The sequence below is a fragment of the Mustela nivalis genome, assembly GCF_964662115.1.
Source record: "Mustela nivalis genome assembly, chromosome: 10".
NCBI lineage: Eukaryota > Metazoa > Chordata > Mammalia > Carnivora > Mustelidae > Mustela > Mustela nivalis.
Genome location: NC_139029.1, coordinates 76,550,240 through 76,563,190, shown reverse-complemented (window position 1 = coordinate 76,563,190; position 12,951 = coordinate 76,550,240). Strand labels below are relative to the sequence as shown.

Sequence of the window (12,951 nt, the reverse complement as noted above, 5' to 3'; positions counted from 1 at the left end):
GCTTATTCCTTTTGCCATATTAGGGAAATTCTCTATTATAATTTGCTCTAATATACATTCTGCCCCTCACTCTCTTTCTTCTTCTGGAATCCCAATTATTCTAATATTATTTCATTTTATATTCTTCTCTAATATTATTTCACTTATCTCTCAAATTCTCCCCTCGTGGTCCAGTAGTTGTTTGTCTCTCTTTTGCTCAGCTTCTTTATTCCCTGTCATTTGGTCTTCTATATCACTAATTCTCTCTTTTCCCTCATTTATCCTAGCAATAAGAGCCTCCATTCTTTTTTTTTTTAAAGATTTTATTTATTTATTTGACAGAGAGAAATCACAAGTAGATGGAGAGGCAGGCAGAGAGAGAGAGAGAGAGGGAAGCAGGCTCCCCGTTGAGCAGGGAGCCCGATGTGGGACTCGATCTCAGGACTCTGAGATCATGACCTGAGCCGAAGGCAGCCGTTTAACCCACTGAGCCACCCAGGCACCCAAGAGCCTCCATTCTTGATTGCAGCTCATTATTACCTTTTTTGATTTCAACTTGGTTAGATTTTAGTTCTTTTATTTCTCCAGAAAGGGATTTTATTTCTCCAGACAGGGTTTCTCTAATATCCTCCATGCCTTTTTCAAGCCCAGCTAGCACCTTGAGAATCGTCATTCTGAACTCTAGAACTGACATATTACCAATGTCTGTATTGATTAAGTCCCTAGCCATTGGTACTGCCTCTTGTTCTTTTTTCTGTGGTGGGTTTTTCTGCCTTGTCATTTTATCCAGATAAAAATATATGAATGGCAGAATAAAATACTAAAAGGGTGGCAAAGACTCCAGAAAAATGTACACTAATCAAATCAGAAGAGACCCAAAACCAGGGGGAGAAGAAAGGGAATAAGAAGAAATTAAAAATAAATAAATATATATTAGACTGGTGAATAGAACAGAGACACCCACTTGATTTTGGGTGTATTTTGGTCTTTCAGAAAAATTACCTCCCAAAATTTTAAAGAAAAAACTTATATGTATACAAAAATAAGGGTAAACATGATGAAAGGATGGAATATGACTATAAAGATGAAAATTAAAACAAAAATTCTAAAAAAGAAATTGATAAGTTGGTTAGAAAAAGAAAGAAGAGGAAAAACAAAAAAGGGAGAGAATGTGCTCAGGCTGGAGACTAGACCAAAGCCCTGTGCTAGATTTAGGGTATATTTTGATCTATTAGAAGAAATTGTATCCCAAAATTTTTTAGGAAAAAACCCCCTCATGTGTATTCAAAAAATAAGGTTAAATACAATGAAAAATAAATTATGACTGTAATAATGAAGGTTTAGGGGGCGCCTGAGTGGCTCAGTGGGTTAAAGCCTCTGCCTTTGGCTCGGGTCATGATCTCAGGGTCCTGGGATCGAGCCCCGCATCAAGCTCTCTGCTTAGCAGGGAGCCTGCTTCCTCCTCTCTCTCTGCCTGCCTCTCTGTCTACTTGTGGTCTCTGTCTGTCAAATAAATAAGTAAAATCTTTAAAAAAAATAATGAAGGTTTAAAAGGATTTTTTTAAAAAGGTATTGTTAAGATAAACTAGTTAAGAAATGTTGAAAGCGGAAAGAGGAAGAGTTAAAATATTAGAATAAGGAAAAAAATAAAATTTAAAACATTTATTTAACTTTGCAAGACTAAAGGATCATGGGAAGAAAGTCATGAATTACTTTCATGCCTTTGCTTTCCCCTGCTCTGGAGATCCACTGTTCTCCTTGATCAGTGAGCTTGGACTTGGCTGGATGTTCTTGCTGATCTTCTGGAGGAGGGGCCTGTTGTAGTGATTCTCAAATGTCTTTGCCCAAGGTGGAATTGCACTGCCCTTGCCAGGGCCAGACTAAGAAATCTGCTCGAGTTTGCTCTTGGGGATTTTTGTTCCCTGAATGTTTTCCGTAGAGCTCTTTTGGAAAGTGGTTGATTTTCTGTTCCTAGAATGGCTGCTCTTCTCTTTGATCTCCTGTTGAGTTTGTAGGTGTTCAAAATGGTTGATCACTATCTAACTGAACTCCTGCAACTTGATGTCATTTCAGTCTGCTACTCCTCCGCCATTACGCATCTCCCATCTTGGTCTTGTTTTTAAAAAGTTTATTTAAACCCTAAGCTAGCTAAAAACCCTTTCTGATGCACAATTGATACAGAAAATGCTTTCCCTCTAATCTCAATTTAACATAAATGGAAAAGGTGAGGGGGAAATGGAGACAAATTTCTTCAGCAGCATATATGACTAAATCCATCAACCACCTTAAACTAGAATGTCCATTATTGATTGATCCCATTAAAAAGTGCTGGGCAAATAGCCGAAGTTACCCACTTCATAAACAATTTCAGGGTCATGATAAGTAAACTATTTTTGAAACACTTCAAAACTTTTAACATTAAACTAGAAGAATCATCTCTTACTTGTAAGAAAGAAAGGTATAAGAGAAAGTAAAAGACACTTAAACTGAACTTATTTGTAATCCTCTTTGAACAAAAGAAATGAAAAATAATGGTAAATTAGCTAAGCTCTGTGCTCTAACCAAACTAATTAATTACAGTGATTTTAAGTGGCAACAGCTCACCTGATTGGGTAGTTTGACAGTTTTGAATACTTTTGCAATGATTTTTCTTAAAGTGCAGACACTAAATGATCTGGTCATACAATGTTCATCTTGTGCATTCTGCATTTCTTTGCCAATCCTGTAGCTAAGGATCTTGTTCCAATCAATCTTAGTCATGTAATTGGCAACTGTCAAGGTAAAGCTTTAAAAGTAGTGTCTGACATCATCTGGTAATTCTCACTGGTAGTGGTCTACTATTCATTTTCTGCAGCTTCTATAATCTTTATAAATTCTTTTGCTGTTTGTGCTTCAGTAGATGCTGTTAGGAAATCTTGTATATCTTTATGACTCACTAACTGAACATTACTATCTTCATAATAATGAACCTGAATTTTCAAGATGCCAACCACCTGAGCCTGAGTGGTTAAAAAAGTGATTGGAAACTTCCACTTTGACCTCCAGTGATGGTTCCAAAAGTTTTTTCTTTGGAACTGATAGCTTTCTCTGCATGCAACAATGCTTTGCTATCCATCTTTTTTTTTTTTTTTTTTTTTTTTGGCCATATATCAGTGCAGACCCCATTTGGATAATGTTTTTTTGTATACACTCACAGAACAGTTCTACAGAAGTTCTCCATGTTTCAACACATTTTCTCTTTCATATGGTCTTGGATCAGTTGCTTCCTTTCTTAAGTGATCAAATTTGAAAGAGATTCTGTTTTGGGAATCCCAAAACTTTCCATTTCCCAAGTTGCCGTGTTTTGTTATCAATATCTGATCTTTATAACCTTCAATTTTTCTGGAATAAACTGGTCCAAGTTATACTGTTCAAATGCATGAACTGCTCCTTCCCTAAGAAGATTATCATTATTAAATGGCAGCCAAACATCATTAAACACCTCATTAAACTTTCCAGGAGGGGCATGAATAATGAATTTTGCTGCTCTGTACACCTTCTCCTCATTAGACAACTGCTCTTCCAGGTCCGCCATTTTCCTTCTGGCAACAAACCAGGTGGTGGTGGCATGATGGCAGTGACCACCTGACTTCCCCTCACACCCATCTCCTTTATGTAGTTTTCCTTATTATGTTTAAGAATCTTTAAAATCAAAATTTACAGTATATTTATATTTTAATTGGTTAGTAATAATAATTGTAACAAAAACTCAAACCAGAAAAAATTGGTTTAACACTTGAAGTCTTTTATTACAAAAAATAAAGAGAAATTTATTTTTAATTTATAGACAGATTTTTTGTTGAGGAAAAATGTAACACTGTCAGTAAAAGACTTTCAAACATAAAATACATTACATTAGAGATAATTTGTATTGGAGGAATCACCTTTTCTCAAGCCTTTGTTAAAGCTTACTATATGGCCTCATTAATCAAGATAGTGTGATACTAGTGGAGAGATAAACACAGATCATTGAAGTAACTTAGGGAACCCAGGAATGGAGGCACATAAAATATGCCTAATTTTTTACAAAGAACCTAAAAGCAATTCAAGAGGAGGAGAAATACCTTTTTAGTGAGTGGTGCTGAAGCAATTAGACATCCATTGGCAAAAAAACAAAACAAAACAAAAAAAACAAACTTTACCGAAATCTTATATAAAAATGAACTCAAAATATATCACAGACATAAATGGAAAACACAAAACTATAAAACTTCTAGAAAAAAGTGAAGAAAATATTTGGGGTCTACAACTAGGCAAAAGATTCTTAGACTTGATACCAAAAACATGATCCATAAAAGGAAAAATTGATAAATTGTATCTCATCAAAATTAAAATCTTCTACTTTGCATGACCTTGTTAAGAGGATGCAAAGACAGGCTACAGATGGAGAAAAAAAATGTTTGCAAGCCACATATCTGACAAAGAACTAGTATCTAGAATATATAAAGAACTCTCAAAACTGTAAAAGACAATCCAATTAGAAAATGGGAAAAAGACATGCACAGACCTTTTACTGAAGAGGATGCACAGCTGGCAAATAAGCACATGAAAAGATGTTCAACCTCATTAGCCATTAGGGAAATGCAAAATTAAAATTACAACGAGATATCACTGGAATAGCTAAAATAAAAAATATTGACAACACCAAATGCTGGCAAGGATGCAGAGAAGCCATATCATTTATACATTGATGGTGGAAATATAAAATGATATAGCCACTCTGGAAAACAGTTTGGCAGTTTCTTAAAAAACTAACCATGCAACTACTATATAAGCCAGCAGTTAAATCCTTGGGCCTTTATCCCAGACAAATGAAAACTTGTTGCTATAGGCTGAATTGTGCCCTGCCCCCAGTCCATATGTTGAAGTTGTAACCCCCAAATCTGTGGGTATTTGGAGATGTGGCCTTTGGGAGATAATTAGAGTTGGATGATGTCAAAAGGCAGGGCCTTCATGATAGGATGATAAGAGTGATACATTTAAGGTGATATAACAGCTTTACTTTAAAATAGCGATATTTACAATATATTAGAAATTACTCCTTTCCTACTACTTAAACTTACGGGAAAAATTTTAGATGTCAGTTTAAGAATGTGTGAGGAGATGTAAGGTCTTCAAAATTTTCTTGGGGTTCTGCAAGTAAAAAAGCCATATTTCAATAATGTAGCCATTGATGAAGGGGTTATATTCCAAAATTGCATTTTAAAAGAAATCAGAGTCTGGGGCTGCTGCGTAGCGCAGTAGGTTAAGCATCTGACTGTTGATTTCGGGTCAGGTTGTGGTTTCAGGGTCATGGGATGGAGCTCCGCATTGGGCTCCAGGCTCAGTGTGGAGTCTGCTTGAGATTTCCTCTCCCTTTCCCTCTACCCCTCCTACTCAGGTTCTTTCTTTCTTTCCAATAAATAAATAATTTAAAAAAAAGAAGTCAAAATCTTAATTGCCAGAGGTAGTTAAAATAAATATTAAAGAACCTGGGAGCTGCCAGTTAAGGGTGGGGTTAAAAGGGAAGAAGAGTTGTGCTGTGTTTAGATGCTGTCATTGGCCTTTAATGCCTGTTTTTTGAATTAGTACAGGTGTGTTCAGTTGCTGCATTCTAAATAGGCAAGAGAAAAAAGGAAAGTGAGGCAGGGGAGGGTTGTGTTTTTAGCAGTCTGTGTTAGGGAGGGCAGAGGGACAAGGGATATTCATTATCCTAAAATGACTACAGCCATTAGATAATGCATGATTTTAGACTTCCTGTTCCTACATCCCAAAAAGAAAAACTCTCTTTATGCTTGATGATGTCCCAGTCTTAAGTAGGGGGTTAAACCTTCCATCTCACCGTTAGCTGACTTAATATACACCAGTACTTTGGGCTTAGCTAATGTCGTAGTGTAAATTAACTGCAGTCACTTGATAGATGTAAATTAATCTGATTGTTTCCTATTTGGGAGGGGAATGGAATGTGAGGGAAAGGGTTATGGAACACAAGGGGGTGTTTGGGAAGGTAGGGAAGCAGAGTTCTGCTTTGAAAGCTGCAAATAGAAGCAGAAAGTAAGGTATTTTGGTCTTGCTAATGGATTGCTTAAACATGATTTATGAATATTTTGGTTAATATTTTAAAATACTGCTGACTGCTTTATTAAGGAATTTATATCTCTAAGGATTAATTAACCTAAAATAGATCCCATTAAATCAGACTAATTTAAAAGTGGCCCATAGCTTGATCTACCAAATAAATTTGAAAGTCATTATGTTACGTAGACTTCCCTCCCCAAAGGTGATAGAAATTAACCATACAAAATGATAGTACTGAGTTATAGATGTCTTATTTAGCAAATGTTTTTATTGAAGTGATTTTGAACTTAAAGAAAAGTGGTAAGAATTCTAATGTTATAATATATTAAGATGAGTAATATGCTTTAGCGTTTCAAGCCTGTGATTTGCCTTATATCAAGCCCTTTGTCTTTATTAGCCTTATTATTTTCATTTACTGGTGAGATGATAATGGTGGTTGATAAGAAAGTTCTTTCTTACCTCCCTAGTAACAATATTTTCAGTCCTCATAAATGTTACAATATCCAAAAATTAATAAACTTTTGAATGGCTTTTAAAAAGCACATTATGGGGGCGCCTGGGTGGCTCAGTGGTTAAAGCCTCTGCTTACAGCTTGGGTCATGATCCCAGGGTCCTAGGATCGAGCCCCACATCGGGTTCTCTGCTCAGCGGGGAGCCTGCTTCCCTCTCTCTCTGCTTGCCTCTCTGCCTACTTGTGATCTCTGTCAAATAAATAAATAAAATCTTTAAAAAAAATAAAATAAAAAGCACATTATGACCATCTATGTTGTGTGCTTGCCTATTTCAAGAACTTTTTGAATTCAGATTAGTGACATGGCCAGTTTCTCCCTTCAAACTGTCTATTTGTTTATGTTTATGGCTACCTTGGAAAAATCAATGTATTTTTTCTTATTGACATCTGCTACTATACCCATTACATAAAGATTTCTCAAAATTGATAGGCCAGTTATTTTTAAAGTCTGTCATGTTGAATATAGAAAGTGTCATGTTGTATGATGATAAATGCTTTAACCAACTACAAAGTCACACAAAATTTCTTTTTCATTTTCAATTAAAAAATGGCATATATATGTTCCCTAATGTGGAAAAGCTTCTTCTAATATATTTTTAGAACTTCAAATAAGAAAACAGTTTACATTTCTACTTGAGGGAACGGCCTAGGCAGAATAACACAATGGAGATATAGATGAATGCTCTCTGTGTTTACTAAAAAGAGCTGCATGCTCTTCCCGTATGTATAAACACTTCCAAGAGGCAGGTAGTAAATGTATGTCTAGGGACCTTAAGGGATGCACTTCATCTAAGTGGGTGGGTTATATTCAACGCTGTGTTGATCAGAACAGTATGGTGCTGGCACAAAAATAGATAGATCAATGGAACAGAAGAGAAAACCCAGAAATAAACCCACAATTATAAGATCACTTAATATTCAACAAAGTAAATAAAAAAAAAAAATAAACTAAGGTGGCTAAGTGGATCAAACGTCTGACTCTTGGTTTCAGTTCAGGTCATGATCTCGTGGGTCGATATGAGGCTTGTGTCGCCTCCCCTTTCAGCAGGGAGTCTGCTTGAGATTTTCCTCCTCTCCTCCTTCCTCCACTTGAGCGTGCTTGTGTGTATGCACTCTCTCTCTCAAATAAGTAAATCTTTAAAAAAATAAACTCTTGAGACTACATCAAAGTAAAAAGCTTCTACACAGCGAAAGAAACAATAAAACTAAAAGGCAGCCTGTGGAATTGGAGAAGGTATTTGCAAATGACATATCTGATAAAGAGTTAGTATCCAGAATATATAAAGAACTTATAAAACTCAACAACTGGAAAACAAATAATCTAATTTAAAAATGGACAGAAGACATGAACAGACATTTGTTCGAAAAAGACATTCAGGTGGCCAACAGACACATGAAAAGATGTTCATTATCACTAGTCATGGAAAATACAGATCCAAACTACAGGGCGATATCACCTCACACTTGTCAAGATGGCTAAAATCAACAACAAAAGAAAGAACAGGTGTTGGTGAGGACGTGGAGAAAAAGGAAGCCTTTTGCACTTGGAGAATGCAAACTCGTGCAGCCTCTGTGGAAAACAGTATTGAAGTTTTTCAAAAAGTTAAAAATTGAACTGCCCTGTGATCCAGCAATCACATTACTTCATATTTACCCACAAAATACAAAAACAGTAATTCAAAGGGATACATGTTTTGCTGTGTTGAATGCAGCATTATATATAATAGCCAAGATATGGAAGCAGCCTAAGTGTCCATGGATGATGAGTGGATAAAGAAGATCGTGTGCGCACACGCGCACACACACACACACACACACACACACTCGCTCTCTCATTCTATCTCTTTCTCAAATAAATAAATGAAATCTTTTTTAAAAAATAAGCTGTTAAACATTTGTATTCTAGGTCAACTGGTGGCATGGGCTTTCTGTCTTAACACCCACTTTTTCGTTTAACAGCCCAGTCCCTCTATGAGTCTTTTTTTTTTTTTAATATTTTATTTATTTACTTGAGAGAGAGAGTACAGAGGGAGAGGGAGAAGCAGACTCCTACTGAGTAGGGAGCCCTATGCCTCGCTTGAACCCAGGATTCCGAGATCACGACCTGAGCCAAAGGCAGATGCTCAACTGACTGAGCCACCCAAGTGCTGCCCCCTCTATGAGTCTTTGTTTAAAAAGTGTGTGTGAGGGGTGCCTGGGTGGCTCAGTGGGTTAATGCCTCTGCCTTCAGCTCAGGTCATGATCCCGGGATGCTGGGATGGAGCCCTGAATCAGGCTGTCTGCTCAGCGGGGAGCCTGCTTCCTCCTCTCTCTCTGCCTGCCTCTCTGCCTACTTGTGATCTCTGTCAAATAAATAAAATCTTAAAAAAAAAAAAAAAGTGTGTGTGAGGGGTTGGGAGGATGTTCAGTTCATATGTAGCCTTCTAAAGTGATTAAAGCAAAAGCCAAAGAAGATTATCATCACCCTATCCTGTAAAGTCCCCAGTATGACAATGAGGCAGGGATATAATGGTGGTTAAGGACATCAGCTTGGGAGTCAGACTCACCAGGATTTAGGTCCTGACTCTACCACATTTGTGCTGTTTGCCTTTAGACAACATACTCAGTCTGTATTTCCATAGCTGTAAAATCATGAAGATGATAAAATTGGTTCATGGAGTTAGGAGAATGAAATGAAATAATATATGTAGTGCAACTTGCTTTTATAGCTCATAATAAGAACAATGAAAAGGGGAGGGATAAGAAACTCATTGTTTTTCTAATGCCTTTTTAATATTTTCAAATCAGAAAAGAGCAAATTCCTTACCTTGGACTATTACTAGACCTCTAATTCTGTGAACCTGTGAATTTGCTAAAGGTTGATCTGCAGTTAACTTAAAATTAGTTTGACTATTAGCCCTTATAGTGTTGACATTTATTCAAGAGGGGCTGATTTTTTATGTGAAAGGTCAGAACCTTAACACAAAATAACAAGGGAAGGTATTGCTCCTTAACTTTTTACTGAAGTTTAAATGAATACAGAAGAGTGCATATTTGATAAAAAAAGAAAAATAGGACCTTGGGGCCCCTGGGTGGCTCAGTAGTTAGTTGTCTGCCTTCAGCTCAGGGGCCTGGGATCAAGACCCACATTGGGCTCCCTGCTTGGTGGGAAGCCTGCTTCTCTCTCTCCTACTCCCCTGCTTATGTTCCTCTCTCTCGCTCTGTCCCTGCCTGTCAGATAAATAATAAAATCTTAAAAAAAAAAAAAAAAAAAACAGGCGCCTGGGTGGCTCAGTTGGTTAAGCATCTGACTCTTGATTTTCGCTCAGATCATGATCTCAGGGTTGTGAGCCCCGTGTCAGGCTGGCATGGAGCCTGCTTGAGATCCTCTCTCCCCATCCCTCTGCTGCTCTCCCTTTAAAAAAAAAAAAAAATTAAAAAAAGAAATAGAACTTGTCAGCATTCTCGAAGCCCCCAGTATGTTCTGTCAGCCCCAACCCCGTGATGGTGCCCACTGTCCTGACTTCCAGTGGAAGAGATTGGTTTTGTCTGTTACTGTTTTAGTTTATACCTATGGACTCATGCCTTTTGGGTCTGACCTCTTTAGTTTAGCATTATATTTGTGAGCCTCTTCCTTACTGTCACAGGTAGTTAAACCTCTTCACTCTTATTGCTGTGTAGTATTTTATGTGAGCATACTCCAGCTTATTTGTCCATTCTACTGTTAATGGCTGTTTGGTTTGCATCCAGTTTTTAGCTTTTATAAATATTGAAGCTGTGAACTTTTTAGTGCTTGTCTTTTAGCGAATATTTATAAGCATTTTTGTTGGAGTGGAATGACTGGGTCATAGATATGCCTACCTTCAGTTTTAACAAATAATTACAATCAGTTTTCCAGAAAGATTGTACCAGTTTTTACCACCAGCAGTGTATGTACATTCCTTGCATTGCTCCATATCATCACCACTGCTTGGTATTGTAACTCCTCTTCATTTTAGATGTTCTAATGTGTTTAGAATAATATCACATTGTGGTTTTAATTTGCATTTGCCTGATGATTAAGGAAGCTGGACATCTTTTCAGGTTTATTTGCTATTTGGATAGCCTCTTTTGGAAAGTCACACAAGTTCACATCTTTTGTTCACATTTCTGTTGAGTGGTCTATATTTTTCTTAGTGATTCACAGAAATCTCTATGTAAAATCTGTATGAGTCATTTTCAAATATGTTATTTTTAGATCTTCTTCCCCTTTTGTGGGTTGTCATTTTGCTGTACTAATGGTGTCTTTTAATGAACATAAATTCTTAATATAATCATATTTATCAATTTTTTTCTTTTATGGTCGAAGTTTTTATGTCCTATTTAAGAAGATACAAATACTTCAAATACTCTAAAGTCACAAAGATATGTTTTTCTCTGAGCTTTGTTGTCTTATCTTTCATACTTAGAATTATAGTCCATTAGGGATCAATCTTTGTAAATGATATAATGAGAGGTAAGACATTCCCCCTCCCCCAACTGATAGTCAGATGACCTTTGCTGAGATTTTTCAAAAAGCAGCATGAATATTTTGGTGATGGTTGGGTCTTTCACTGCTAGAATGAGTTCCAATCCTAGCCCCAAAACAGAGTGAAGGAGCATTTTAAGACCTGTGTTTCTTTCTGATCTGCTGTTTAAGCTCTAGCACAATAAAGCAGGTATGAATTTTTATTGAGATTCCCCTAGGCTGAATGTCATGTACGCTAGGGTTAGATAGAAGTATGATATCCTGTAATCATGAAGTAATGCTTGCAAGTTATTCATGATGGGTTAGTCACCAGTAAATGTGCTATAAGGAAGCTGGAGTGATTGGAGAAAGGTGTTATCTGACATTATCTAGCTTTGGACTTTATATGAAAGGTTCCAAAATCTAAGCTCAATAATAATATCACCTTTCATTTATAGAACAGTTTGCTGAGTACTTTCATTTAGATCCTTATGGTAACTAGCACTGTAAGATTTTCTTTTTTCTTTTTCTTTTAAAAAATTTATTTTTATGTTCAATTAGCCAGCATATAGTATATCATTAGTTTTTTTTTATTTTTTAAAGATTTTATTTATTTATTTGGCAGACAGAGATCACAAGTAGGCAGAGAGGCAGGCAGAGAAAGAGGAGGAAGCAGGCTCCCTGCCGAACAGAGAGCCCAATGAAGCCAGGCTCGATCCCAGAACCCTGGTATCATGACCTAAGCCAAAGTCAGAGGCTTTAACCCACTGAGCCACCCAGACACCCCTAGTTTTTTTTTTTTTTTTTTTTTAAGGATTTTATTTATTTATTTATTTGACAGAGAGAGAGAGAGAGAGAGATCACAAGTAGGCAGAGAAAGAGGTGGAGGGGGAAGCAGCCTTCCTGCTGAGAAGAGAGCCCGACGCAGGACTTGATCCCAGGACCCTGAGATCATGACCTGAGCCAAAGGCAGAGGCTTAACCCACTGAGCCACCAGGTGCCCTACATCATTAGTTTTTGAGGTAGAATTCAATGATTCAAGACAGATACTATTGTCCCAGTTTAACAGAGGGAAAACCGGGAAATTCAGAAGTTTTTAATTATCCTGGTAAATAATTTGATAAAACTGATAACCCAATATTCTTGTTGCTCTGACCCAACCACTTTTACAAGACTGCTCTAGGCAAATTGAATCAGAGGTACAGACGGGCCCAAGATATGATTTATTCTCTCAAAGGGATATAAAGCTTCAGTGTTTAATCAAAACAGAAATATTTTAGGTCTGACGAATGAGCTGGATCTTGGAGGGGTTTCAGTGCATAGAGTTTAATAATCTCACATTTTCCTGTTGTCTTCTCTTTACAGCCATCTGTTGGATTAGCTCTTTACGATGCCTTAATCCCTTTCTCTAGCACCTTATAAATGAATTTGTGTTTGATGTCTCTTAGCAAAGGGATATAGGACCTAAATGCAGTTAAACTAGACATAAAAGCTGGTGAGAATTTAATTTTATAAGTATAACTCAGAGGTCATCAAGTTTGCATGATCCTACTCAGTTGTAAAATCCTGGGCTGGTGTTTGCAGGGACTTTGTTTATCCTTCTAGTTTTCCCTAGAGTAGCTAACAGTAAATTGCATGTAATGAACATCTATAGTCTGTAGAAACTAACAACTGTCTCAAGTAAAAATTGAAGGTAAAAGCTGTTTCTCCTAATGGTAGATAAAAAAAAAAAAAGATCTAAGTGCCCTGCTTGTTAGAAGTCTTGAACATAAATCCTTCAGGGCCATATATAACTGTATTCAGTACAGCAATAGATCGGGGTTCTTCATATCTGTCAGAAGTGTGTGGTACTTCTGGTAGAGCCAGACTGAATAGCCACTCTGAGCTTTTATGTGCTTCT

The 12,951-nt window shown here is 36.9% G+C and overlaps 1 protein-coding gene and 1 pseudogene across 3 annotated transcripts in view; one reads left to right on the top strand and one right to left on the bottom strand.

Moving 5' to 3' along the window:
- Window positions 1-3,603, bottom strand: part of LOC309842491 (F-actin-capping protein subunit alpha-2-like) — a 28,855-nt pseudogene extending 25,252 nt beyond the window's left edge. Inside the window, exon 1 of the transcript in view lies at window positions 2,584-3,603. The product of the transcript in view is annotated as an F-actin-capping protein subunit alpha-2-like (transcript). The remainder of the gene's footprint in view (window positions 1-2,583) is intronic.
- The window catches only part of DIPK1A (divergent protein kinase domain 1A), a 125,586-nt gene that overhangs the window by 25,974 nt on the left and 86,661 nt on the right, over window positions 1-12,951 (top strand). The window lies entirely within an intron of this gene.